General features: G+C 44.6%; 1 protein-coding gene across 2 annotated transcripts in view; it reads left to right on the top strand.

Moving 5' to 3' along the window:
• Positions 1-27171, top strand: part of EML6 (EMAP like 6) — an 854573-nt gene that overhangs the window by 705880 nt on the left and 121522 nt on the right. The window lies entirely within an intron of this gene.

Raw genomic sequence — 27171 nt, 5'->3', positions numbered from 1 at the left:
TAAGCAGATTGAAGGTAATCAATTTGAACTAACCATAATGAAATCTGGGAAAGGGTTTTGCTTAATAGCTCATTGATCCTCTCAGCCAGTTTTATTGTGGATTTCAAAGCTCAGAAAATGAAGATTTGGTCGAATGAGAATTACTAATACGTCATCTACTGGTTTTGGCATAAATGTTCATAATTATACATAAAGTCACAAATACATAAAGCACAATTGGCTCAAGTGGATCAAAAAATCTTCACAGTTCTGAGCTTCACAGAAACTGTTAAACATTGTTACTGCACTGTTATCATAAAACATTAGCTACATTGAAGTCCCACATTATGTATTTTTTATGCTGGGCAGCAGCAATTAACTGGCTAAAACCTCTTACAAGTTTGAAGCAAATTGATATAGCCAATGTGCTGTTGCTAATACCTAGCTGAATGAGTACAAGACCAACCGAGATTGCTTAAGTGAACCTGGGATTATTATAAGGGAAAGCGCACATTCATGTGAAACTCACTTCAGAAAAGGTTTTTGTATTCAGCAGAATATACTGCCTCTGAATCAATCAGAAAAAGGAATCTTAGATAGGGGCGGCTATTAATCCTGTCACAGAACATCTCAACTTATTTGTATATAACAACCAGTACTCAGTTGTGTGGCAAACACATCTCTTTATTGTGAATAATCACCAGACCAGAACATGATCCATTGTTCTCAAGAAAGACACCATAGTGAAGACAGTGCACCCCAAGTGAAAAGAAGAACACCATAAGAAACAAATAATCGTGCAGAACAGCCAAACGACTTTGCTAAGCTAAATATTATTTAAAAAATCTAACCCCACTGAAGGCCTAAAAGCTCCAGATGCGGAGTAGGAGCGGGGCAGACTGAAGAAAATATAACCTACCCCCTCGGGATGGTCTTGAATAATACTACCTGAAAAGTTTCAATTTGGACAAGGTCATAGTCAGGGGCCTCAAAGTCTGCTGGCCCCCAAGTCTCCATCAAAGAGAGCAGTTTAAGAATATAGCATTAAATCAAGCCCTTAGTGTAATGTATGTTTTATGGGTGATCTTGTATTTATCATACTGGTAGCTAGATGACACAAAGTAATTTCCACAATGCTTACTGTTTTGTTGGACTCAAAGTGCACCTCACTGGTGAGGCCACCTGTGCATTATTATATGATATTCTTCAAGGAGCTGCTTGACCATATAAAGGATTAACCCCTCACTTGAAGGTGTCTTATTCCTTCCCTTTCCCTTTTGTCTCTCATGTTTGCATTCATTTTAGATTTTTTTAAACAGTTTTCTGTCTTCACTTCTATCTCTCCTGTGCTTCAGGGATCCCCTATTTTCACGGCTTGCCAGTTTCAAAATGCCTACAGTTTCTATGCAAGTATGTGCTGTGGTGGTCACACAACAGCTCCTTTAACTCTCCCCTTCCTCTAAAACTCCCAATTCACAAATCCTTTTCAAATTGTTTCCATTTTGTGGCTGACATTGGGACACTCTTTTCAGCACAGACTAAATGTGTGGTGCTGAGGCAGCTCTCAAGTGCTTCCTTCCATTTGAATTTGTGAGGGGCAATAGTGCACAGGAACCTCTTTGCTCTATAAGTAAGAGGATTTGTTTTTAGAGTCTGACTACAGGCAGCTTTTACTGTCTGTTCCATAAGGGCTGATCCGCGACAACATGTCATTAATGGAGACACCGTTATTTTGTGGATGAAACTGCTTTGCAGTTTTGTATGTTTTGGATCAATGGACCTGTGAGTGTCTATTTTTAGTACTACAAGGAAGTCAGATGTGTTGGCATTGCCAGTGCTTATTTTCTTTTAGCTTGCACCACAGAGAAGAATTGTTCTGTTAGCATCACACCATTTTCTCTTCTAGTGCGTCAGAGAGGGCAGCTACCCCCTCTCTGCCACCCTGAAAGACTGGAACATTATCTCATATCACAACCTGCTTTCAATAAAGTACTAAAAAGCTGTTTTTGACAATTTTACTGGGTTGTGTAAAAAGTAAATTAATCAAACTGGGGATAGCTCTCCCTAGTATTATAATGAGTAGAAGTTGTCGATAGATAAATGAAATGTTTGTGGGTGTATATGGTCAACACATAGGCTAACTCAAATAAATTGCATGACACCACCAAGAGACCTTCTGTCCACAAAATTGGCAAGTGTATGCCCCAAGTGAGAACACAGATCATCAAACATTTCCTGTAAGGTGGAACGTGCATCAATATATATGTACTGCAGGCATGGTACTATATATATATGTATATATACATATATATGCTATTGTGTAATCTTTCTTCTAGTGAATGTGAAGAAACTGTTAATATGTTTATTAATTTTTTTAATTTGCTTTCCTTTGGAGGCAGGGAATTGTCAAGTAAGTATTTACACATGCCTCAAATTACGTTTTTGATGTAACTTGTTTATCATTCTAAACAGGGTAAATATAGTATTATTTGTTCTATACAGTTGCAATCCTGACTGGTATAATTATGCCTGTGTGTATGTGCTGATTGGATTATGCTCTATATTTAAGATTCACTCTTTTTTGCCGTTCCCTCACCTTTTGTACTTTTACCTGATGTTTGTTCAATCTTCTGCTTCAAGTCAGATCCTGTTCATTCATTGCCCCCATGTCAATGTTTATGTGCACTTTTCCTTTTCTGGTAAAAAGACTACTTTGCAATTCTCTAAAAATTTCCCATGATGTTGGCTTAAATATTAGAGAGTAGTAAGCCAGCCCTCTGCCACAGTAGAGGAAAATGCGTGAGAATAACTATTTTGTATTTTATATATTTAATTGTTTTTTATGGCATTCTAGATGTTAAACAGTGGCATTATACCATTAATGGTAGAAGGGGAAAAAGCAGGTGAAACAATCTGCTGAGTCCTGAGTGGATGTCAGTTTGGGGCATTTTTGACTACTTGTGTAAGGCATCGAGTTTCAATATTATGTTTTTTAAGTGAAGCAAGTCTTTAGGTACAGTGTCATCTTGAGTCATTTTAATTGGCCTTGGAACTAATGGGATTTTGTTCCCAAATGTTTGAATCATCCATTGTTGTGGGAGACCAAATGTAAGTTTCTTGTCTGGTGTTATGTGGAGGATATACATTTTAGTACTTTGTCAATATGATCAATCAGGCATGATAAGACATTCACATTTCCACTCACTACTCAAAGTACATTCAGTCATGAAAATATGTACATCATCTCTTGAAAGGTCTATATTGTTACACATTGAGGCAGTAGATAAAGATTCTCTTGCATAAAATGATACTTTAACCATCTTCATGCAGCTTCTAAAGTGAGACAGATGAGTGTGTGGAAGAGACTCCCTGCAATATCCATACAGATGGCAATTCATTTTTTTGCCAGCCCAAACTTTACACATTTCTTTTCTTCATATGTGTCTTTATTGTATTTTATCTAATAAGGGGAATCTGTCATCACAACATATGATGGATGTGATATCAGGAACAGCAGTCTCAAGAGTACATTCTACCCCCTTCTTCTCTAAAAAGTTGAACCAAACATTAAAAAGAAAAACTTTATTCCCCTTTCCTTGTCCTCCCATTCAGCCACGGACATTTTCAGAGAAATCAAGAAATTGGTACACTCCAGCTTCTTTGCTCCCAAGTCATAGTATTTGCAGCCAAGTTCTCCTGTGCCCAAGTACAACCTTCCCCTTGGTGAGGCAAAAGATCCTGGGCCCTCCGTCTTACCTAGAGTTAGAGCAAAAGTCCGTCCTCAGATATGTAATATATAATCCTGCATTGGTTTCCATTGTGTTTCAGAGGGATGCTCAAATCATCCAGGCTGATCGCCAGTTTCTCCATAGCTTATGTTGACCAAAGCCGATGTAGCCACTGGGAGAGGTTTGGTCTTCTTTCATTGGAAAGTAATAGCCAGGTTCGCCGTTCACAGGATTTGTAGTGTCAATACCAGTCTGGTTTGTAAATATGATCCTAATTGTTTGGTCTAAGGCCAAATCTAGAAACTCCCAGGTTGCATGGTAATAGGATGCCTGGTAGCTTTTTTTATTTGTGTGGGCTATCTCTGACTAGAAGGATGAAAGATTAGGGCAGCTCGACGGAAACATCCAGTGAATCGTAGGTGAAGTGTACATGTTTTTAAAAAGAATTTCTCAATTTTTCAAGCCAATGGAACTTTTCTGGATAGCTCTTCTAAGAATTTCTCATTCGCAGGTTGTCAAGCTAATGGTACATCTGTGGTTATCTCTTCTAGGAATTTCTCACGTGCAGGCTGTTACTAGAGAGCCCACTTTCACAGTGTTTTATGTGATACCATTCCACAGATGGTGTTTCATTTCTCAACATTTAAAAAAGTTGAGATTACCCCCATAGTCCCTGTCACTTTCTAATCGTTTTTTTCAAATATCGTCTTATCTCTTGTTCCATTTTTTTGTGGTATTGGCATGTAGTATCTACTTGTGCATTTGAGCATAATGGAATCTTCCAACTTCCTCCAGTTTAAATTCTTGTTTACATTTTTCAAAACTTCACTGACTTGATGAATTGGTGTTGATGTGGACGGGAAGTAAGTAGGCCACTGAATCCTATATAGTCAGAGTGGTATTCATCAGGGTCAATAAGGATGCATTCTGAGGCCTTTTTCCCTTGTGGAACCATACAACAGTTACTCTTCACTTTATACCTGAATTCTGTTAGTGATAATGGGAAGACTTCTTAGGTGAAGTGTTGGTAGCGGGTGCTCTGTGGTACATTTTCGTGAGGCAGACAGCAGCCTTCGCAACTTTCAGATTATTAACATATGTTATCCTTTGAATGTTTTGCAGTCAAACAGGTATTATATAATCTTTGTAACATTGCAGATATTAAATTGTGGGGTCACAAAGCCTTTTGCTTCTGATTTGGTAGTGTGCACAACTAATTATTGGTCATGATGATAGACTGTGACGTGTGAATTCTATTTTCACAGGTGCAAAACTGGTCTCAATGTGCAGCGAGGCATTTATTTCCTCTAAATTTGTATTTTCTTCTATAAATTACACTCAACTCATTCAGGTTTCAAAGAGTCATACAATGCATTGAAGTAAAAATCTTGTATTGACTGTAGCACTTTGAAGATTAGCATTAATTACAAGTAGTGTTGGAATGCAGTGTGTATGTAATAGACTAGGGTCATACGTTCAGAAGGGGTATGGTCAATAAATGAGGTATCTACAAAACATCCTTATTATTAAGTAAATCATAACTGTGAGTAGAAGAACAACATCAACGTGTCATGATCGGATGTACCTGATAAGTACCAGATACAATGCATAATTAACATGGGTCTTTCATGTTACTCTATTTAGCTCATAAGGTCTGACTGTGAACAGTAGGGTAAAAAATTGATAGTGTTAGTAAGACAAAGGTAAAAATGTACACAACTGTTAGGAGAGAGATATTCTTAAGTGGAAGCTGGTGACAGCAAAGGCACGATAAGCACCATTTAGATTAGACAGCTGCTTAGGAACAACAACAGAAGTACTAGAGGTTGAGGCAAGGATTGTAGGGTGCTGTTATTAGAGAAACAAGAGAAGGTGGTGTGAACTTATATGTTTATATAAACATATTTCTTAATAGGCACCTCTTCAAGAAAAGATCTGAAAATAGGACAAAAGGCATTCCTTATTTGTACAGAAAGGGTGCTCCATGTTCTAGGGGCATAATCTGACAAGATTCAAGAGAAGGACCTCCTGATCAGCATCTGTTGCTCTCCCCAGCTCCTCTGGCTGCTGCCTCTGCCTTGCCTTGGGAACGAACTGAGAGCCTGTCTGACTCTCAGTTTGAGGCTCCTCCACTGCAGGCTCCTGCCCGTTCCTCATCCCAGGTGGGCTAGTGGCCATCTCTAAGTAGGTATCGCTCTCTGTCTCTCCTTTACTCCTGCTTTTATACTTCTGCCTTTTTTCACTTAATTTTTTCCTTTTCTATCGTTTGTCTTCATTTTCTGACTCTTCCTTGATCCTCTCCCTCCTGCGCCGCTAATGTCCCTGCGGCCCCGCCCTCCTCCTACCTCCCCCCTCAAAGTGCTTTTCCCACCCTCCCACCTCAAACTTACCAGACCCCCCCCTTTTTGATGGCGGCTGCAGCACAGCCGTGCCGTGCCAAGCCTATATGCACCCGGGCCGCGCCCAGTGCCAGGAACCCTGGATCTCCGACAAGCCATTCCCAGGCCAGCATCCATTACGACGCCAAGACCCTCCACTGCCTTAACACCGGATGTCTCAGCACCTGCTACACTGCATCTCCTAAGGACACCCACTGACCTTTTTCCTGCCGGAATTACATCCTCCGGTTCAGCCACAACAAACAACCGGAACACCCCAAACCTGAAACCACCGACTCCCGCCACAACCTCATCAACTGCCTCCTTCTAAATATATGGTCCTTCCATAAGCAGAGCACAGAACTTTGGGACCTGATTTTACTCCACCCGTCTGGATATCACATTCCTAAACGAGACCTGGACCAACCCTAGCTCCGGACCAGACATCGCAATCCCAGATGGATACAACTCCTCAGGAAGGACCAGCCCTCCTGTCCGGGTGGGGAACTGGCCATCGTACACAAGTCCTCATAACGCTCAACACAAAGGAACACTGCACCACAATGGAACACCTATACTTTCTGATCCACACCACTCACAACTCCTCCCTCTGTCGCACTCTGCATTCATTGACGCCATTGCAGACATCCCCCCATGCCTTGGTGTCCACCGACTACCTGCTCCTCGGTGACTTGAATTTCCACTTAGAGGACCGCTACGACCAAAACACCTTTTCCCTACTCGACAATCTCGCCACCCCCGGACTCCAACAACTAATCACCGCTCCCACGCTCGCTGCAGGACACACGATAGATCACATTTTCACCTCAAGCAACCGATTACCATCAACAATATCTCCATTCCGGACTGGATAGACCATCACGGCCTACACTTTGCCATCACCGCACCCAACAGTCACCGTTGTGCACCCAGGGTCCCCCACAGGAAATGGAGCAAAATTACAGACAAGCAACTCACCACAACCCTTGCCAAATCCCCACCACCGATAACTCAAACACCGCAGCACACAACCTCAACACCTGGATCACTGAATGTGCCAGCTCCTTAACCTCCCTCCGATCAACTTAGGTCAAGCGCATCCCAAAAAGAGACGGCTGGAGTCTAACAATCCAAGCGCACTTGCAGGTGCCTAGAGATGAAATGGAGAAACAGCAAAACCACCAAAGACCTTGCTTTCTTCACAGCCTCCACTGCCACCCATCACCGACACATCAAGAACCCAGAAAAAGCTGCACTCTGGGAATGCATCAACACCTCCCCGCACAACACAAGAGAACTCTTCACCGTAATCAACAAATTCACCAGTCCTCCTTGCGAAGCCACCCACATCCCCCCCATCGCAAGACCTTTGCGACAAACTGACCACCGTCTTCCACCGCAATATTAAGGACATCTATGACAGCTTTGCAGAACCCACCCAGCATCAGAACCTACGACCGACCCAACCCCCCAGAACCCACCCAAACTGTCCACAGCTGGTCCACTGTCACCACAGAAGAGACTGGAATCATCATGAACAGCATTCACTCTGGAGCTCCCACAGACCCCTGTACTCAGCACATTTACAACAGAGCCAGTGCATCCATCACCCCAAACTCTTGAAGACACTGAACTGCTCTATCAAAACAGCCACCTTCCCTGATGATTGAAAACACACCGAAGTCTGCCCTCTCCTGAAGAGACCCACAGCTGACCCATCAGAGATAAAGAATTTCCGGCCCATCTCGCTACTACCCTACCCCACCAAAGTCCTGGAAAAAGCCATAAACTCACAGCTGCGACAGTTCATCGAAGACAACAACTGGCTTCCTCAGCAACCATGGAAAGTTGACAGCTCTTCTTACAGCCACCGATGACACCTGCAGACTTCTCGACCAAGGCCACACCTCAGCACTCATACTCCTCGACCTCTCAGCAGCCTTCGACACGGTCTCCCACAGCACCTCATGCACCAGACTCCACGACATAGAAATCTGGAGAAAAGCCTTGCAATGGGTTCACTCTAACTCACCAGAAAAACACAGAGTCAGACTCCCACCCTTCATATCCAAACCAACAGAAGTCAGCTGCGCAGTCCTTCAGGGATCCTCCCTGAGCCCAACGCTCTTCAACATCTACATGGCCTGCTTGCAGCCATCATCAGAGGCCATGGAATGAACATCATGTCATACACGGATGAGCCACAGCTCATCATATCCCTCACTGAAGAACTGGACAAAGCCAAGAGGAACTTTTATACTAGAATGAAAGCCTTCGCCACCTCGATGAGGGAGCGCTGCCTCGAGCTCAACTCAGACAAGACCGAGCTCATCATCTTCGGAAACTCCACTTCAGCTTGGGAAGACTCCTGGTGGCCCACATCGCTCAGCGTCCCACCTACTCTGCCTGACCACGCCCGCAACCTGGGAATCATCCTTGACTCCTCCCTAGCACTGACCCGACAGGTAAATGCAGTCACCTCTTCCTGCTGGCACTCCCCTCCGCCAACTCTGCAAAATCTTAAAGTGGATCCCGGACGACTGCCACAAGATAGTCACCTACGCCCTAGTCACAAGCAAGCTCAACTTTGGCAATGCACTGTACCCTGGAAGCACAACAAAGAACATCAGAGAACTACAACTCATCCAAAATGCCACCGCCAGACTCGTCCTGAACCTCCCCCGCCAGGAACACATCTCCCAACACCTGAGACTCCTCCACTGGCTCCCGGTGGAGAAGTGAATCAACTTCAGACTACTCAACCACACCTACAAGGCCCTTCACAACATCGGACCGGCCTACCTGAATCATCGCATCTCTTTCAATAACCCCACCAGGCCTCTCCCGTCCGCCCAGAAGGCACTAACTGCCATTCCACGCACCTGGAAAACCACCACCGGAGGAAGATCTTTCATCTACCTCACAGCCAAGAGCTGGAACAACCTACCCACGCACCTCAGACAAAGCCCATCACTCAACCATCTTCAGGAAGACATGGCTCTTCGAATGAGGCCTAGACCCTCCACAGCGCCTTGAGACCCTCGCTGGTGAGTAGTTGCGCTTTATAAAAACTGATTGATTGATTGACTGGGAAATACTCAGTGAATCTTAGGATTTGCTTAGGGGTTTCACAGTCCAAAACGGCACTATGGTGTTAAGCAAGAGTAACACCTGTATAGAATCAGACAGTGTGAGCTGAATTTATGGGTGCCCTGGAAGCCATACGTAAAAAGTATTTTTGTGCTATGGCTTTAAGTTGTGAACTGTACCCCCCTGCCAATCTCCTGTATGATATTTGCCAAAGTAAATATTTATGCTTATTATCTAATTTTTTGCGGCTCTGTTGATTGAATCTTTGCACAGAGCTCACTGTTCTACTAAAAGGAATTTGTTATTGTTATTGCTAATTGGCATTTTTATTGTGAACCATCAGTACTCGTGGGTGTGACTTTATACACATCTCCATCACAGACTGGAGTCTGATTCGGATTTCTGAGAAGTGTGGTCAGTAGGGTGGGTGTGAAAGTTTTAGATGGGGGTTTCTTCTGAGTAGGCTAGGCCAAAGAGCTGTACGAGCAATGTGCAGAAATATGCAGCGCTGTTTTTCCCCCATGCCATATGCATAGCTGGACTCCCTCCAGCACTGGCACATTTGTTCGATCACATGCCTCGTTGGACGGTGGCCTACCGAAGACAGCACAGAGGCTGAATTTGTGCTGATCTTGAAGGACCCATTTTTAGAATGTCATCCAAAAGGCCAATATTTATTGTTAATTGTTTCTAAAATAACTATTATGGAATTGTCTAATGTTGACGAGATTGTGTGGCATAGTACACTGTGTTCAGGATTAGCTCGGGTGGGGAGCCAGAAGTCTTCAGTAGTAATCTGGCATGCAGAGTAGCAGAGCCCTCAGCGTATCAGCAATGTGCTGCCCTGTGTCGGATCACAGTGACAAACAGTCTTTTGTGCATTTGTTTGTATAGTGGCTCGTTAGTATTTGTAAATGGCCTTGACTTTAGTAAAAGAACCCCCGAATATATGGAGTCCTACAATATATTGCATCTTCTGCATACATTGGTATCACGAGTTGTCTAAATTTATTATTCAAGTGACATTCAAAATGGGGTCTAAGTTCAGTTATATATTTTAACCACTGAAAGCTAAAAATGCAGTTTGCTGAACGATCGGGGAGAGGGAGGTAGACGGTAAAATGTTAAATTAGGAGCAAAACATATTTTGTTTAAAACGTTAAGCTCCTTTCATGCAAGTGTGTTGTATGTTTACAACAATTACAGGTTCTACATGCCTAACTAAAATGACCAAAGCACACGGTAGGCATTTTAACATGGCATTGCGTGTGTGTGGGAAGCATTGACAAAGCTTCCTTGTTTTCCTCTGTCTTGTAGGAGCTGTAGTGCAGAGTTTGCCCAGTGATGCCAGGAGTTGAATTTTCTGAAATGTAGTCTGGTGCACCGTTTTAATTTCTGTTTTATTTTTTGCTGGCATGCTTGAATAGCATGGTTTGTGCAACACAGGAATGACTGTTTAACTCTTAAAGTGCTTGTGCATGAACTACACAGTCAGAGATTCTGAGCTGACCTGTACTAAGTGTCTCACTTCGCTTTATTTGCTGCTTGCAAGGGGATCCAGGTAATTCTTTTCTCTTTCCTTCTCCATGGTGCAATTGCTTTGTGTATCCATGTCAGTCTTTGCCTGTATAAGTTGTGTGGCTAATTTATTTCCATTTTGTTTTCTTATGTCTTGTTTGCTTGATAAGCAAATGTATGGGGGAGTTAAATAAGAGGAAAAATGATTAAATACAATCATCAGTATGCACTCTGCATTTACAATATAGAATGTTGTCAGCATCTTCCATGAATGATGTAGTGAGCACCACGGCAGAATGGGTGCAGTATACAATGAGATTCCCTTCATCGTGGTAGCATGACTTGTAAAATATTTGAGGAGACTTTACAGTAATTTTGATTTTTTTTTTGTGTAAGAGCCATAGGTGTGGGAACCTGCAAAGTCTTTCGACTCATAACGTTGTAAAGTTTAAAAAAGTACACAAAAGGCAGCTCTAGCACCCCTTCACCACAGCATCAAAGTGTTATAGCTGCCATGATGACTTCCAAGTACAGAAAGTGATATTCCAACAACTGGTCTCACTGATAATGGCATTTCTCTGGGGCTCAAGTCGGAAAAGGGTAGCCCTCGCAACTCTGAAGGGGCTGAGCAGCGAAGGTGGACTAGCAGTCCCAGATTTCGAATCAAACTACCTAGCAGCGCAGCTTCAGTGGTTTACACAATGGATGGCCGGAAGACACACCCCTGGACACGAGCTGCGCCCGTTTGTCCCTGGTCTTCCCCAACTGACTAAGGTGCTGTTAAAAATAAACTGCCCCACGCCAACGGATACCCAGGAATTTTTGGTTATACAAAAATGTTGGTATAGATGTCTCCAAATGACATGAACAAGAACTCCCTACTCCCCTGATATATCAATGCAAATGTTGAAGTTCTTGCACCACAGTATAGATGGGGGACTTAGATGACTGGATTGGATCAGTTGCAACTGAAGTGGGGGATCTCTACGGAGATGAAGGGCCCCTTCCATTTGAGGATTTCCAAACGAGGTTCAACCTCCCCCAGGCCCACTTCTTTTTACACAGAGCTGTCACAATGATGCTCCGGAAACATTTGAACCGGTTAACTCAAGCCACCTCCCCACAAAGAATGTCAGTACAGGTATTATCGTCAGGAAACTTCAAGGCAGTAACTTGCCTATATAGGGCAATCCCGACTGATACATTACAACTTCTGGAGACCTTGAGGTTTAGACGGAAAAGAGACTTGGGCCTACCCATTCCACAGAGGGACTGGGAGTCAATAGTAGAGAGAATACCAAAGTTATCCAGAAATGCTTGTTTAAATTAATTAACTTTTATATGCTGCACAGAGCCTATCTCACTCCTGGTCCTCTTAATAAACACTTTCACATAACCGGGGCAAAATGTCCCAGGTGTGGGGAAGAAAATGCTGAATTATAACACATGCTTTAAACCTGCCCAACCCTGTCTGGTTACCTGGAGTAGGTGACGACAACGATAGCAGAGGCCACATCACAAGAGATTCCCCCTTACTGTTTATTACACTGGTTCCCGCACACTTCTAAGACTAAATTAATGAGACGATTCCAGGACCTGGCAAACATCCTGGCAAAACGGGAGACAACTAGGAACTGTAAGGCCTCTGGAGACCCCAGAATTCAGAGTTGGCGAAACAAACTGGTACGATGGGTGGGATATGGGGGAGAGAGCCTGCTGTGGGATGCCAGGAGGTGAAGGGGCTCTCAGGAGGTGGCCCGGACCGATGAACTTCTGGTGGACTCCCTAAAGGACCCTGAGCCGCAGTTAATGCTGAGTTCCCAGGAGACTTTACCTGCCACATCTCCTCACTAACTCCTACAGGTGAACAGCTCATGCACATCTTCGAGGACACATATCTGATGCCTACCTACATGACACACTCAAAAAATCAACAAATGATATGGTAGAAGTAGAAAGACGCCATAACACTGACTACTTTATATGATTACAACCACAGCGGGAACATGGCACAGGGATAGAGAGGTACTGGGATTTTAAGGGGGTTGAAGTATGAATGCAGTAATGCTTTACTAAGTTGAACAAAGTATCTTTAAGGTCCTGTTGTAACAAACAACTATGCAAAACCTAATAGAATTTGCTTAAAAAAAAAATGATGACTCCCAGGTAAACTGGCTAAGGTAAGCAACTTTTCCCATTCTCCACCTATTCACCCTGCCAAAGGGCAAGGAGACACTCCTCGCACCAACCCATTTCACACTCCTAAGCTGTCACACAGAATGCACTGTCCTCTGTCACACCCCAAGTCCCATTTGCTCTTGCCCCACGTGCTGTCTCCTTCCTCACTTTACCATCTACCCAAGACACCTTCCCCTTCCACAATCCCCAAGGTCCCTTGCACCATTCAGTTGAGTTTAAAATGCTCCACAGTGAACTCCTTCCCCACCCCACTCCGGCGCTACCTCATACCTGCATTGCGCTACTAGGAGAGTGGCTGGCTCAAACGCATGCCCATTAATTCTGCAGAACGCCCCACCTATAGGATGTTCTACACCAAGAATTCATCACTACTGTCGGGCTGGGGGGTATAAAGCTTCACTTATTATTGTTATAAAGGAGTAATAAAGAGGATATGTTTTCATTGTACTCAAAAGTTGTTACAGAAAACTAAACAGTAACATCTTCAATCAGAAGAGATCAAAGTTTATTTTTTATTTTTTTGCTTTAGTCATAAAAACATAGAAACGGGGGCGGAGTCTGACAAGCACCAAAATGGCCACTTAGGCCGTGAGCTCCTCGAGCTGAGGACACAATTCTACAACATCCTGGTGCCAAGGGCTAAAGAAAATGCTACGGACACATGAGTGTGGTGTGGCAGCATACGACGATCCCGAGGAACCCACTGTGTTCGCGATCCGCAGGTCAGGGGCGGAAAACGACAGTGAGGCCTATCCGACCTCTGACCTGAGCGAGGACCTGTAGATGGGATTGCTGTCAGCAGTGTCCGCGACAGCTATGCACGGAGCAGTGGTGGGCGAATGGACCCAACAAGATCCAGCAGTGAGCCCCAAGGGTGTCTGGAGCAGCCCCTGGAGGCTGTGAGGAGCAGTGAGGCCCCACGGGGCCAGACGAAGTGCATTGCACCGCTAGGGCATCCCATGAGGCAGGACTCTGCCCAGGCCTCGGGGTAGGGGGTGGGCGGAAAGCGATCCAAGTGACTGAACCGGAGGACTCTGCCAGAACCACCAGCGGAGCCCTGACAGAGGTGAGCTTGGAAGGGGTGTCAAGCGTGCAATGAAAACAACAGACTTAGCCCAAAGACACAATCCAAAAGAAGGATATAAAGAGCACCCGGGGGCGCAGAGGGCTTCCAGTGAGCCGCGGAGGGGGGTGCGGTCAGCTATGTCAGCAGCAGCTCTTGGAGGAGCGTTGACCGCAGCAGCCCACCGAGAGGGAGCTGTGAGCCCCGAGATTAGTGGGGCGACCCCCCAGGGGACGTGAGGAACAGCGAGGCTTCGCAGATTTGGATGGAGCGCGTCACACACCTGTGGCGCGCCATGAGATAGGACTCTGCCCTGGCCTCGGAGTAGGAGGCGAGAGTAGAGCGGCTCAAGCGACTGAGAGCAGCCAAAAGGTGGTGGGCCTCGAGGAGATGCAAGAGAGCGTGGACGGGGTGACCCTATACCTACTCTGCGTCATCACCTGAGGATTGGAACGGATTGTAGAATAAGCTGAGACTCACCCCGGTGAGTGAGCGATGATTTCGTGACTGAGCCGGAGAGGGATACTGAACAGACCCTGTGGGGCCAGTTGCTGCTGGCGTCTCTATGGAGTGCCTTCTGGCGGCACCCTTCTAGGACTGGGCATAACGGCGGAGCAGAAAATAGTGCCATGGGCAAGTCAGACAAAATACAAGCTAAACTACAATTTGAGTCAAGGAAGGCACATAAGATACGGAGTGAAGGGGCGAGCGCGCCCAGAGAGACACTAGAAGACCCCGAGGGAGAGACACCCACAGACTTGAAGCAGATCCTGACGGCTGTGCAGCAAATCCTCACAAAAATCGACGAGAAAATAGATGCCCTGACATACAGAATGGATCGCATGTCAGACAGGCTCTATGAGCATTCAGAGCCCCTGGACCAGGTGGAACGGAGGGTCTGAGAGGCTGAAGATGAGTAAAGTACACTGGAGGCAACCCAGAAGAAAGTGGACAAACTTCTCCTTACGCTGCAAGCCAAAGCAGAAGACTTAGAGGCGCGCTCACACAGAAATAACATGCGCATTGTGGGTGCAGCAGAATTGACTCGGATTGATAACATGGAGAAGTATGTGGAGCAACTATTGATCAGTTTGCTGGGACGCAAGACCTTCTCGGACCTATATGTTGTGGAATGGGCTCACCACTCCCCCCTTTGGGGGCCCCTCTGCGCCCCATCATAGGGAGGCTCCTTAATTACAGGGACAGAGACGCAGCACTCTGGAAAGCCTGAGCCCTGGGGGAGTTGCGACACGAGGGGGCCGCTCCCAGCATGTACAGGAGGTGAGACAACAGTTCCTACACGGTAAACTGAAGCTAAGGGACCTGAAATTGGAATATAATGTGCTGTACCCGGCGTGACTGAGAGTGATAGTAGCCGGGAAGCCTCTGGTCTTCACAGATCCACAGAAATTGCAGCAGTTCATTGCCAAGAGAGAGGCCAAGGGACAACGGCCAAATACGCACACAGCCGAAGTGGAGAACGTGCCGGAAAGTATGGATGATGTGGAATGACACTGGGGTCCCAGGCGAGGGAGCCTCGACCGTCACTGTTGTGGACAGGGCTGGTGGTACCTATACTATCTCTGGGCCATGTCTGCTCTGAATTGGATTTGAGGGTCAAGGGGGCCTGTACAGCTGAATATTGAAAAACAGGGGCTTTACATGCCATTGTAGTGATACAAACTGGAATGTATTGGATTGGCAAAACGAAGGTGGATGTACTGTGGTGAGGGGTCCACAGAGAAGCACAGTGCAATACTTAAGGAGCCCCTCCGCGTGGGTTGCACAGAGTGGGAGTGCAGTTCCTGGCTGTACAATGTGGGTTACCCTTAAACAGACCCTTTACGCACACAGGCCTGGAAAAGGGGAATTACAGTTTACGCGATGGACGTGTTGCTGATGAGACGCCTTGCTTCATCGGCCCTTGAGTGTGCACCACGTTTCAGTTGTTGTGGAGTGTAAAGGGGATGGGGTGGGAGAGAACAGGTTGCGCACATTGGGGAGTGCGCAATGTGGGAGGGGAGAAGGTAGTTGGGATAAGTTCAAACGTAATCCTAGTCGGAAGATGACCTGTGCTATGTTAGAAATATGTGCCCATAGAACAGTGCAGCTGTACAAGATATTGTATGTCTAATGTCAAATGCACCTCCAGGAAATGTTCTGCGAAACCTGTGCCGTTGTGCTCACTCGCCTGGAATGTTTGTGGCCTCAATGATAATAGGAAGATACGTAAAGTGGTTGCATATTTGTGTAGGCACACTATAGATGTGGCAGTCCTGCAGGAGACGCACCTAGCCCCGGGTGATAAGGATGCGCTACAGTGGAGGATGCAGGGGTCTGTGTGTGTGGCGGGATTCACATCCCATGCAAGGGGTGTGCTGATGTGGGTCAGGAAAGGAGCAGACATTGGCCAGCAGGTAGTGTGTGCAGACCCCACTCGTCGCTACGTGGTGGCTAAATATATTATTTGGAATTGCACGCTATTGGTGGTGGGTGTTTTTGATCCCAATTACGACAACCCCAATTTCTATTATGACCTGAGCTCCCAGCTGCAGCAATGGGCTGATCTTCCTCAGCTCTGGGGTGGGGACCTCAACTGCATGTTAAATTCCGACTGAAATCGCTCATCGGGCTTGGGCCCCCCCTGAGACGTCCCTCAGGAGTGACCCAAGCCCTCACTGAGATCTTACATCAAGAAGGAATGATTGACATTTGGGCGCATCGCTGCCCAACAATCCTTGGGTACACTCACTACTCGACGGTACACGACACACACACCCGTATAGACTACGGGTTGTGCATGCAGCAGTTGGTACCGTGAATTCAGGCTTGTGAGGTTTTTCCACACACATACTCAGACCACTCACCAATTTTATTAGAAATCGACCAATGCATGCTGCCACCACCCGCCTTCTTGTGGCTATTTCTTCCGAATTCGCTGTTGGATGACGAGTTAATGAGGGCACAGCAACTAAAATTTTCTACGGTATGGGAAGCGCTTAATGTTTACATACAGGGAGTTACCATAGCGAAACATGCAGGAGTACTGAGGACACTGTGCAACAGTCTTCAGAAATTGGTGGCAGAAATAGCAGAGCTGGAAGCCAGGCAGATAGAAGGGGGGGGATAATTGAATTCTGCATGCCGTACGGGACATGATGACAGGTAGCACAGGCTGAGGTAACGCACATGGGGAAATATGCTGTAGCCCATAACTCTGGTGAGGAGGAAAGTCCTTGAACCACACTAGCATCAACTCTTCGCCCCCGCCACGAGGATAATACAATATCCCGAATACTGGACGACGATGGCTGCATGTGGAGCGATCCCGGTCGGTGTTACAGCTGTTCCATGATTATGATACAGGTTTATATAGGTCACGTTCACAGTTCGATGAGACTGCGGTTGAGGACTATCTAGCCCACTTCACTATGTCATGGCTTACAGATAAACACAGGGTTCGATTGATGGGCCCACTGCAGCCAGAGGGAGTAGGGGCACTCTGGCGAGTATCCCGACAGGTAAAGCGCCAGGCACAGATGGACTTGCAGTAGCCTTCCTTAAAGCTTATCAAAACATTCTTATTCCGCACCTGGTGACACTGTTTGTGGAGATGGCAACTGACGGCTGTATGCCTCCTACTATGCGGGAGGCACTGTTGTTGGTCCTACTGAAGCCCGGGAAGCCGGCGGATCCCTGCTTCTCATACAGAACACTGTCCCTTATGAACGTAGATGCTAAACTGTATGCCAAAATTTTAGTGAATAGGCTGGCACCTCTTCTCCCCCAAGTGATAGGTGTGGGACAGACTGGGTTTGTTCCAGGATGGAGCCTATCATATGGTCTGCGAACCTTCTTTGGGGCAATGCAGCATCTAGATCTGGAAGTTAAGGCAGTAGCAGTGTTTTTAGATATCGAAAAAGCCTTCGACTCCATGGAGTGGGGCTTCATGCGGGCAATTCTGCCGCTAGTGGGAGTCAGAGAAATATTCCTAAAGCTGATAGGGAAAATGTCCTCTCGGCCGGTTGCCAGATTACGGTTAAATGGTATGGTGACTCCCCCAATTCCAATAAAGAGGGGAATGAGGCAGGATTGTCCCATCCCCCCTGCTCTACGCGTTAGTAGCTGACCCCCTGGCAAGTGCACTGAGAGAATACCATTCCCATAGAGGGTTACATTTTACTCATTACACACTCCTAGTGTCCGCTTATGAAGACAACACACTACTATACGTCAGGGAACCAGCGCGGAATCTCGCACCTGTGCTCCGAGAAGTGGCATTGTTTGGAAGCAACACTGGACTCCACGTAATCTGGGGCAAATCCATGGTGTTCCCTCTCACTTCTGGTACCAACAGACTACCCGCTGCAGTGGACTGAGAATCTGTGCGCTATCTGGGGATTAAAATTCACTCCGATCCAGCAATCGTCTTCAGAGAAAATTATGGGGTGGCGGTACAGCAGCCTTCGGACACGGTCGACCGATGGATTAAACTTCCTCTCTCCCTTGTTGGAAGAGTGGCCATCATAAAAATGGTGGTGCTGCTGCGTTTTCTCTTTTTGTTCCTAAACATCATGATCATCCTCACCCGTTCTATTTTTGATAGGCTTCAGGCTCTCTTCAGTAGATTGCCCTGGGCAGGTAAACATCCCAGGGTACGATGGCAGATGCTCACTCTACCATATATATGAGAGACCTAGGTGCCCCAGAACTGGAAGCGTACTACCAGGTTGCTCAGGCCCAGTTCGCACACTATTGGGTGCATAGGTCCCTGCAGTTACCCCACCTCCGGCTGGAGCGTGGGTTGACGACTTAGTCTAATCTACCTCGGGTCCTCTTTGATAAACCGAAACGACGACTCAGGAAACTGGATTACATAAACGCGACTTCCTATGCCTGGCAGAAACTAATGGAAAGGCAAGCTATATGCGCCGGTTGCACCGCTAGCCTGGTGCACGTGGTTTTCAATGTCACAAGAGAGGGGGGTCACTAAAGCGCTCCAGGAGTTGGGCGTCTTCAATGTGGGAGACATGTTTGAAGAGGGCAGGCTGCGAAGCTGGGGAAAAGTACAAGGTGGTAGGGCTACGGTGACACCTCTCATTAGGTTCCAATACCACAGGGCATGCGCCGGGATGCAGGAATTATTAGGGGAAGACCTACAAGAGCAACCCATAGTCCCCGCTCGTATCCTCACAACTGCGGAACTCCACACCGGGTCATGTTATATCTAGTCTGTATGCCAGTACACAGGAGGCACGTAGACTGGAATTATCCAGAGCGCGATTAGCATGGCAAAGAGATCTGGATATCATTATAGAGGACAAACAGTGGTCATACTGCTGTTCGAGGACCAAGACATGGGAGTCATTACGATCCTGGCGGACGGCGGTATTTTAGGGAAAGGTACTGCAACCAAGCTGGCGGTACCTATCCCTAAAATATGACATTGGCGGTTTGGCTAAAGCCAAACCGCCAATGTACCACTCCGTCCGCCAGGGCGGTAACAGCCACCGGGCTGGAGACTTCGTTCCCCAGCCAGGCAGCCATCACAATCCCTCCCATCCGCCAGCGCAACACTGCCAGGCCGTATCATGGGTCATGATACAGTCGGCGGCATTCTCCTGGTGTGGTGCTGCTGCTGTCAGCAGCGCCACCTTACTGCCGTCCGCCGCCATGATGTAGCTGGAATTCCACCAGCCTTCTGGCGGAATTCCGTCTACGGTCATATTATGGTGGACAGTAGGTAGCCACGGCGATGCTCTTTTCGAGGCAGTTGCCGTGGTTGTAGGTGGAATTTTCCGCCAATGTTAAAATGAGGGCCTATATCTCTTAACGGACGCCATATGCTCATACACTTTAAGTATCTTAATCAGGTTTACTATACTCCATCCAGGTTGTGAAGGTATGGTCTTCATGACAGTGCAAAGTGCTCTAGATGCCCAGATGAGGAAGCTGAGTTCCTACACTTGTCGTGGGGTTGCCTGGGAATACAAACTTTTTGGCAGGCAGTATTCAGCAAATTGAGTTCTATCACAGATGAGCCGATAACTCCGGACCCTCTACTGGCCCTGCTGGGCGACAACAGGCAATCACCCCGACAAATAAGCAATTAGTAGCAGTAGGGCTACTTACGGCAAAAAGATGAGTAGAGTAGTTATGCGCTGGGGTAGGGGGACCTCTACCGACAATGGGTGAGTGGATAAAAGATATGACATATTGTAATTTACAATCAAACTCTTACAGAGATCTTCTCCCACAGTTTAGTCACCCACAGGATATCTGGGGCCCTTTCCAAGCCTACTTACAGTGACTGAGAGGCGAAGGGGAAGACAGGCACGACTTACCTGACAAAGCACAACTGACCGCAACGCGTTAAGCCCTATGGCCGGTGATGGGCGCCAGCTGTGCCCCCAATGCAGATGAGAGCACTATAGCTGGGGAGGCTGGTGCTCACTGGTAGTAGCGCAGATGGCCATTAAGTGCCAGCAGGAGGATGGGGGGGGAAAGGGATGTATTGAGTGGCTGAAAAGGGGCACAGGGGAATGATAACTACAATGATGCTGGAATGGCTAAGCACTTAAAAGGAAAATGTAGGAAAGGTCACTGCCTTTGTACACTATCATTGGAAGAGTTTATGTAATTTCATACACTTTGTGGTTTTTGCATGTTTCTAAAACCCTAATAAACAAAAATAAATAAATTACATTTAAAAAACATAGACACACACTGCCAAATTGAGAAGGCTTTTTCAGTAGTAGGGCAAGAATACTCAAGGAAAAAAACATTCCAATCAAAAAACTATTTGAACCTGGAAATACATGAGTGAATTAAGCCTTTGCATTAATTGAGTCAAAACTCCTTGCATGACAGACTGTGTGCCCCGGGCCTAAATATTCAGGTGCAATTCACTTCTAAAACAGGAGTAAGAAACAACGTGCAGAAAATGCTTTGTGAATGTAGTCCATTGTTTACTTTATCATCCTTTACATTTGACTTATTACCTTCACTGCGGTGAGCATTTAATTAAAGTGGTAATGGAGTTTCCCTGTTTCTGATTAAATGCCACACTGAACTAAGTAGCAGATTTCTTAAGAATTTACTTGTAAGAGAAGATATTTTTCAACATTGAAAACTTGTCTTAGTATCAACATATGTACATCTGTTCAGTTATTTTCCAACTGTATCATCAATTATGCTCTATTTTGTTCATTTATTTACACTTTGCACAGTATATATATATATATATATATATATATATAATGATTCATTACATACCAAACATATTATTAGTTTATGTATACACATTAAAACACTACAAACAAAGTCCAATTAATTAATGTTCCACACTCTGTTTAGTCCAATACAGTTTTAACACATTTAGCAATATTTCTTTACTTTGTACTAATTGGATTATAATGCTAACAGCTTCATAAGCACATTTATATTAGCTATACCTAAAGTGCTAGGGTGATGCTAGGCATATTCATTTTAGGTAAAGCAATCATGGATTCCCACTCGCTGAGCACCTCCAGTCTCTCTCTGTATTTTCTTCTCAGATTATTAAATCAAGGGCTATCAGTATAACCTGTAACATCACGTCCTTGACCATCTACAGTCATCAGGTTCCATACTGACCCATGTCCCTTCCATTACTCTAACCTTGAAGAATGCAGTGTTTTAAACCCTTATTTAGAAATGATTACCAGCACAATAATTCAAAGTGCTAATCTGATACTAAGTATTACAGACACATTCCACAACTAAAGAGAGCAGCATTCCAGCACATTTCTTCATTCCCCAAGAGTTTCTGCTCCAGATTGCACAATAGACATCCATGGATCACCTCAGTGACTGTCAAATTCTTGAATAAAGGTGGCAAGAGACAACCCTAAATACTTCTGACTCAACCTTCTCTGACCCACCTTACAATGTACTGCTTGACATTTCCTGGCACAATATACACCTCATCTCAGTAAATGTTATTGCGTAATAGGTATCTATATTATGAATGTCGCATGTGGCTCTTAGTGCTGTGGCAGTGGCACTAACAAGGAAGAAGGGCAACATTCTGAAATGAATTAAAGAATACTAAACTTTTGAACAAACTCTGAGATGACAGTTCCACATCAGACAAACCTTTACCTTTGGACATTGGTGCTCCAATTATAGTGAAAGTAAAATCATTCAGGAACTAAGGATAAATCAATAATTTTAGTAGCATGAAAATACTGAGTCAGTATGTGGTCTTACATAAACTGCACTAAATGTAGGTCAATAGACACCTCCTGATGATTACTCTTCATAGGTAGCATTTATGAAGGTGGTAACTAGTATTTTATGTTTGACGTGTCCCATTAACTATGAAATTGATGCACAGTTTTCACATGTGGATGTTTAGTCTTCAGATAACCAAATGCAGAAAGTAATCTACTGACATACCAGCAGCAGATGACTGATAAGGCATAAGACCATATGGCAGACGGCAAGGCAGGAGTTTTGACATAGGTAGTGTCAGATGATTTTGACACATCTGAAGATAAAACTAAATCAGGGTTGAGTACTCTACATTATTTGAGAGGATCCACACATTTGGCAGGACTCCCCTCCCCCCTTTAATACATAAAGTTTTTTGGGGGGTTATTGTGTGCACCATGGTGAAACCTAAAGGAAATACAGACCATAGACAAAAGCACAAAAACTAGAAACTGTGTACGTGAGTGCACAGCTGGTAACTATTACTGATGCAACCACACACTTAGGTCTATGTGTCACTCATAATAAAAATTGCACAACCAACTCCCAGGGAACCATCACTATCTCTATCATATTCCGTACGTTCACACCACCCAATTTGACCACACCTGGCTAGTCCTGTTCACCAGTAGTATACCAGAAAACTCAGCTGCACACTCACCCACTCTGCAGCCTGGGTTTATCTTGCAGTTTGCACTTCACTCTGACTCTACATCCCATTACATGATAACATCCCAAACAAAAGTTATTATCCTCATAAAATATGTTTTACACAGCTCTGGATCAGTCCATAACTCTTTCAAACGATAGCCACCAAAGTGATGTATACATGCCGAAACCACGGAAGACTTAAAGTGGCATACATCCCAAAATTATTTCAAATGCCTCTTGAGAGGATAAGCCAGGCAGATTGGACTATACCCTAGCCGTAAATGAATGTATTTATTAATTCACTGTAGGTGTCCTATGGTCTACTCTCTCTCCGCTTTACAGGCATCAGCTGGGTTCATTCTGGAAAAGAGCACAATCATTGACAAAAGTAATTGGCAACAAGGTCATGTTGCAGTATGAATGTTGCATCTCAGATTCCAATGACAGTAAACAACACAATCTCTTTACTCAACAAATTTCAACTGGGGTGAATAATGGTCCTGATCCGATCCTACAACTAAATAAGTCTATGGTTTGTGAGGTAGTCAACAGCATTGCCGTACCTTTCTGTAGTTACAGAACCAGCTCCAAAACATAATTCTAGAGAATCAAAATTGTCACAGTTTTGTAGCCTGAAATTATTTGGGTGAAACACTTTTTTTTTCTATTAATAGTATCCATCAACTCTTAAGAGTCATATGTTTCCATTTATTTGCTTTTAGTTGCTTAAGTTGACAAATATCTGGTAACAAAAACCAGTAAATACATATTATAAGGATAGGTAATTACACACTGAAGACCCCCCAGGGTGAAATTAGTAACTCAAGTGTGGAAAAAAGTGACTGTTGTGTTGTATTCAAAGATTCCATTTTTTGCAAGTAGGAGTCAGGTGGACAGCACACATAGGATAGAGGTTGTAGATGTATTGAAAAGATTAAAGGATAAGTTACAAGTTACTTAATAAGGAGATCCCCCCAGGTGCAGCATCCTTTCCGCTCAGCCCACTCTCTCTCTTTTAGTCTCCTCCAGTCGCTCACCAGCATTACATGACATAACACACTGACTGAGCAGAGAAAAATTGAGGTGTGCGCAGAATGCGTTACAAGCGTAGCAGATTATAACACAACTCCTTCCTTTAGAAAACAATAAAATGCAAACAGGAAACGTAAGATACAAAATAATAAAATACAAGCCGAAAACATCAGACTCTAGCTTTGATAAGGCCTATCAATTATTCAGCACTATAATATTATTCACACAGTGGATGCATCCGGCCCCACTCATAATAAACCAAAAGCTCATCCATACACAGGTCCCACTGGACCCATACCATACCACCTATTACTCAACCAGGCAGAAAAAGTCACATAAAACATGAAACCACAAAATGGGTATCTTTAAACCCCCACTCAACCCAGAGGAGGCCAAATTGTGCATAACACAATGGGTGTCTTTCAGCCCTCCTTATAAAAGTAGGCAAAGGTGTCCTTCAACTCTCATTCTAGTAATTGGGAATGGGTATCTTTCAACACTCATTCAATCTGTGGTAACAGAGAACCTCATGAATTTAGCAACTTTTCTCTTTCAACCCACACACACCCCAGAACAACAGGACATCTTGTGAATTTAACAACGGGTCTCTGTCAACCCACACTCATCCCAAAACAACAGGACATCTTGTGAATTTAATAACAGGTCTTTTTCAACCCACACTGATCTCAAACCAACAGGGCATCTCATGAATTTAGCTAAGGGTGTCTTTCAACCCACACTCATCCCAAAACAACAGGACATCTTGTACTGTGCACTCTTGCAGTACCAAGGTCACATTTCATACACTCACCTTCTACTGCGTAACCATCCACAGAACAAGGGACACAAAACACAGATTCATCCACAGCCACTTCCACTCACCAAAACGCCTGCACACTCTTGAAGGAGCACAAACGCTAAACAAAAAAATAGTTTTGACATCTGACATCATCAGTAAAGCTTCAGCATATCATTGCACCAAATTGTCACAATACGATTAAACATAATATGTAACCATTTAGTATTACATTGCATGCACCATATATTTAAAACATTTTCCTGACAACTTCACTCAAAGTGGCATAAATTAAAATATACTGGGGCAACAAAATCAGCATCAGATTTGTTTTAGAAAATAAATAGCAAGCCCAAAGTCCTCCAAAATGGTGAGTGATATCTCACCCAAACATGCTACACAGACCCCTTGACAGTATATGTGGCAGCAAAATAAGCATGAGTTAAAAATAAATTACAGGTAACAAAAGGTTCTCCACTCCGGTGAGCGACATCTCATCAGAACTACACACACTACCCTGGCCGTAGATCCAATACCTAAAGAAACATTACTATTTCTTAGGTGCTCAGTTGAAAGTCACAAATGTATACATCACCTATCCCACCAGAACTGCTGACTGCAAACCACTCCATTCCAAAGATTAGTTCAACTCTGTATTTTATCCAACTGTGTGCATGCGAAGTTCAGCAGGCCACCTCTTCGGTCTTCGCAATCAATTTAATATCAGACAAATTAAATCTGCATCTGACTCAGCTCCTCCTAGGCACATCAGGCCTGGCTCAAAAACCGTGACTTATTTACAGCATTATTGTTCATCTGTGTAGAGTTAAGTAGACCGACCACCCTCTCTGTCTGCAGGCTGTCTGATGGGAAAGGCACTGGTGGTGTTCAGGGCGCCTACTTTTCCTATCCATGCGGCTCTTTTCTTCTCCTGCATCTTCAATGTTCCTTCACCTCTTTGTTTCATGCATTTCCTTACATGTAGGTTTATTTCCCGATTTTTGCCAGTGTTGTATTCAAAGCTTCCTTCTTGACAAATGGGAGCCAGGTAGCAAGTTCACATAGGCTAGAGGTTGTAGATGTATTTAAAAGATTACAGAATAAGTTACAAGCTACTTAATAAGGAGACCCCACCAGGAGCAGCATCCTCTTTGCTCAGCCCACTCTTTCTGTCACACGTCTCCAGTCACTCACCAACATTCCATGATATCACACAGTGGCTAAGCAGTGCAGAGAACAATGGAGGTGTGCACAGAATGCATTACAAGCATAGCAGATTATAGCATGTTACTGTAGGGCTGAAAAATAAAACATTGGAGGACACACCATGTGCCTGAATGTTGATTACGAAAAGATAGAAAAGGGTTCAGAAGCTATAAGAATGTAGACTTTAGTTTTTTCCTCTTAAAATCAAACACAGCTTTATGTCCGAAATAAGACTGTGGGATGGATTTATTCGACTTGCACAAATGTATTCAGCTAGAGTGCTTAGTGAGGTCTTGTGGAAATTATGCGAACATTCCCTGACTGTTTAATAACAGAAATAAATATGCGAAGAATAAAAAATTAACGGACACCAAAACAATATGAAGTTCTCATTATATGTGCCCCTGGCGTGCTGACAAGGTTCAAAGCAGAGCAGCAATGTTGGAGGGAAAAATGAAGAAGCCCTAGAGTTCTTACTCGCAATAAAAATAACTTTTGAAAGTAATTTTTCCTAGTGTAAATCATTATCTTTCCTCCCGTAGATAGGCAGTTAAGATTATGAAAAATTCATATTAATATGTTGAAACAAATGGAGGGTGAGATGATGCATTTACATGGCCGTTTTCAGTGAGTAACCAAATGTCGTATTTTCTGAAAGTTTCAAGGGCAGTGCTTAATTTGAGCCGGTGGTTGTAGCTGGGGCCTACTGGCACTTATTTTTGGGGACCGGCACTTCTGAGTTGGCTTCTGAGTAAAACTTTGTGCCCTGACACTTATCTTTTTACAAATTCAGCACTGTTTTGAACATAGTCCACACATGCTGGGGGAGACAGTGAAGTGTTATGAGAGCTGGTTATAAGGGTTGATGGGCCTTAGATTTGACCGCCTGGTTTTGGAGCCTTTGCAGCCCTATCACTTGTCTTCAGTAGGCCAGAGTAAAGAATGCCGCAGTAGTCCAAAGGAGCCATTACCAAGCTCTTGGGAGGTTATTCTTAGGTACAATGTAAAATGGGCAACAGCGGCAACTTTATTATTCTAATATTTGTGTAAGGCACTATTTGATTTGATTTTGTGTTGCTGTAGGACACAAAATTACCTTAGTCTCTGGGCTCCTAACATCTTGTATCCGTGGGCTTTCATTTATCAGCTATTAGTCATTTCAAATGGGTAGACCCTGAATTTAATATAATCACTTTATTCACTACTAAGGCTCCTAAGCCACAGATGGTGGAAGAGTTCCTGCCAACCAACATTTTTTGTTGGCCCCCTGCCAACATT

Source organism: Pleurodeles waltl, chromosome 5 (assembly GCF_031143425.1).
Source record: "Pleurodeles waltl isolate 20211129_DDA chromosome 5, aPleWal1.hap1.20221129, whole genome shotgun sequence".
Classification (NCBI taxonomy): domain Eukaryota; kingdom Metazoa; phylum Chordata; class Amphibia; order Caudata; family Salamandridae; genus Pleurodeles; species Pleurodeles waltl.
This window is presented reverse-complemented; position numbering and strand designations above follow the sequence as displayed.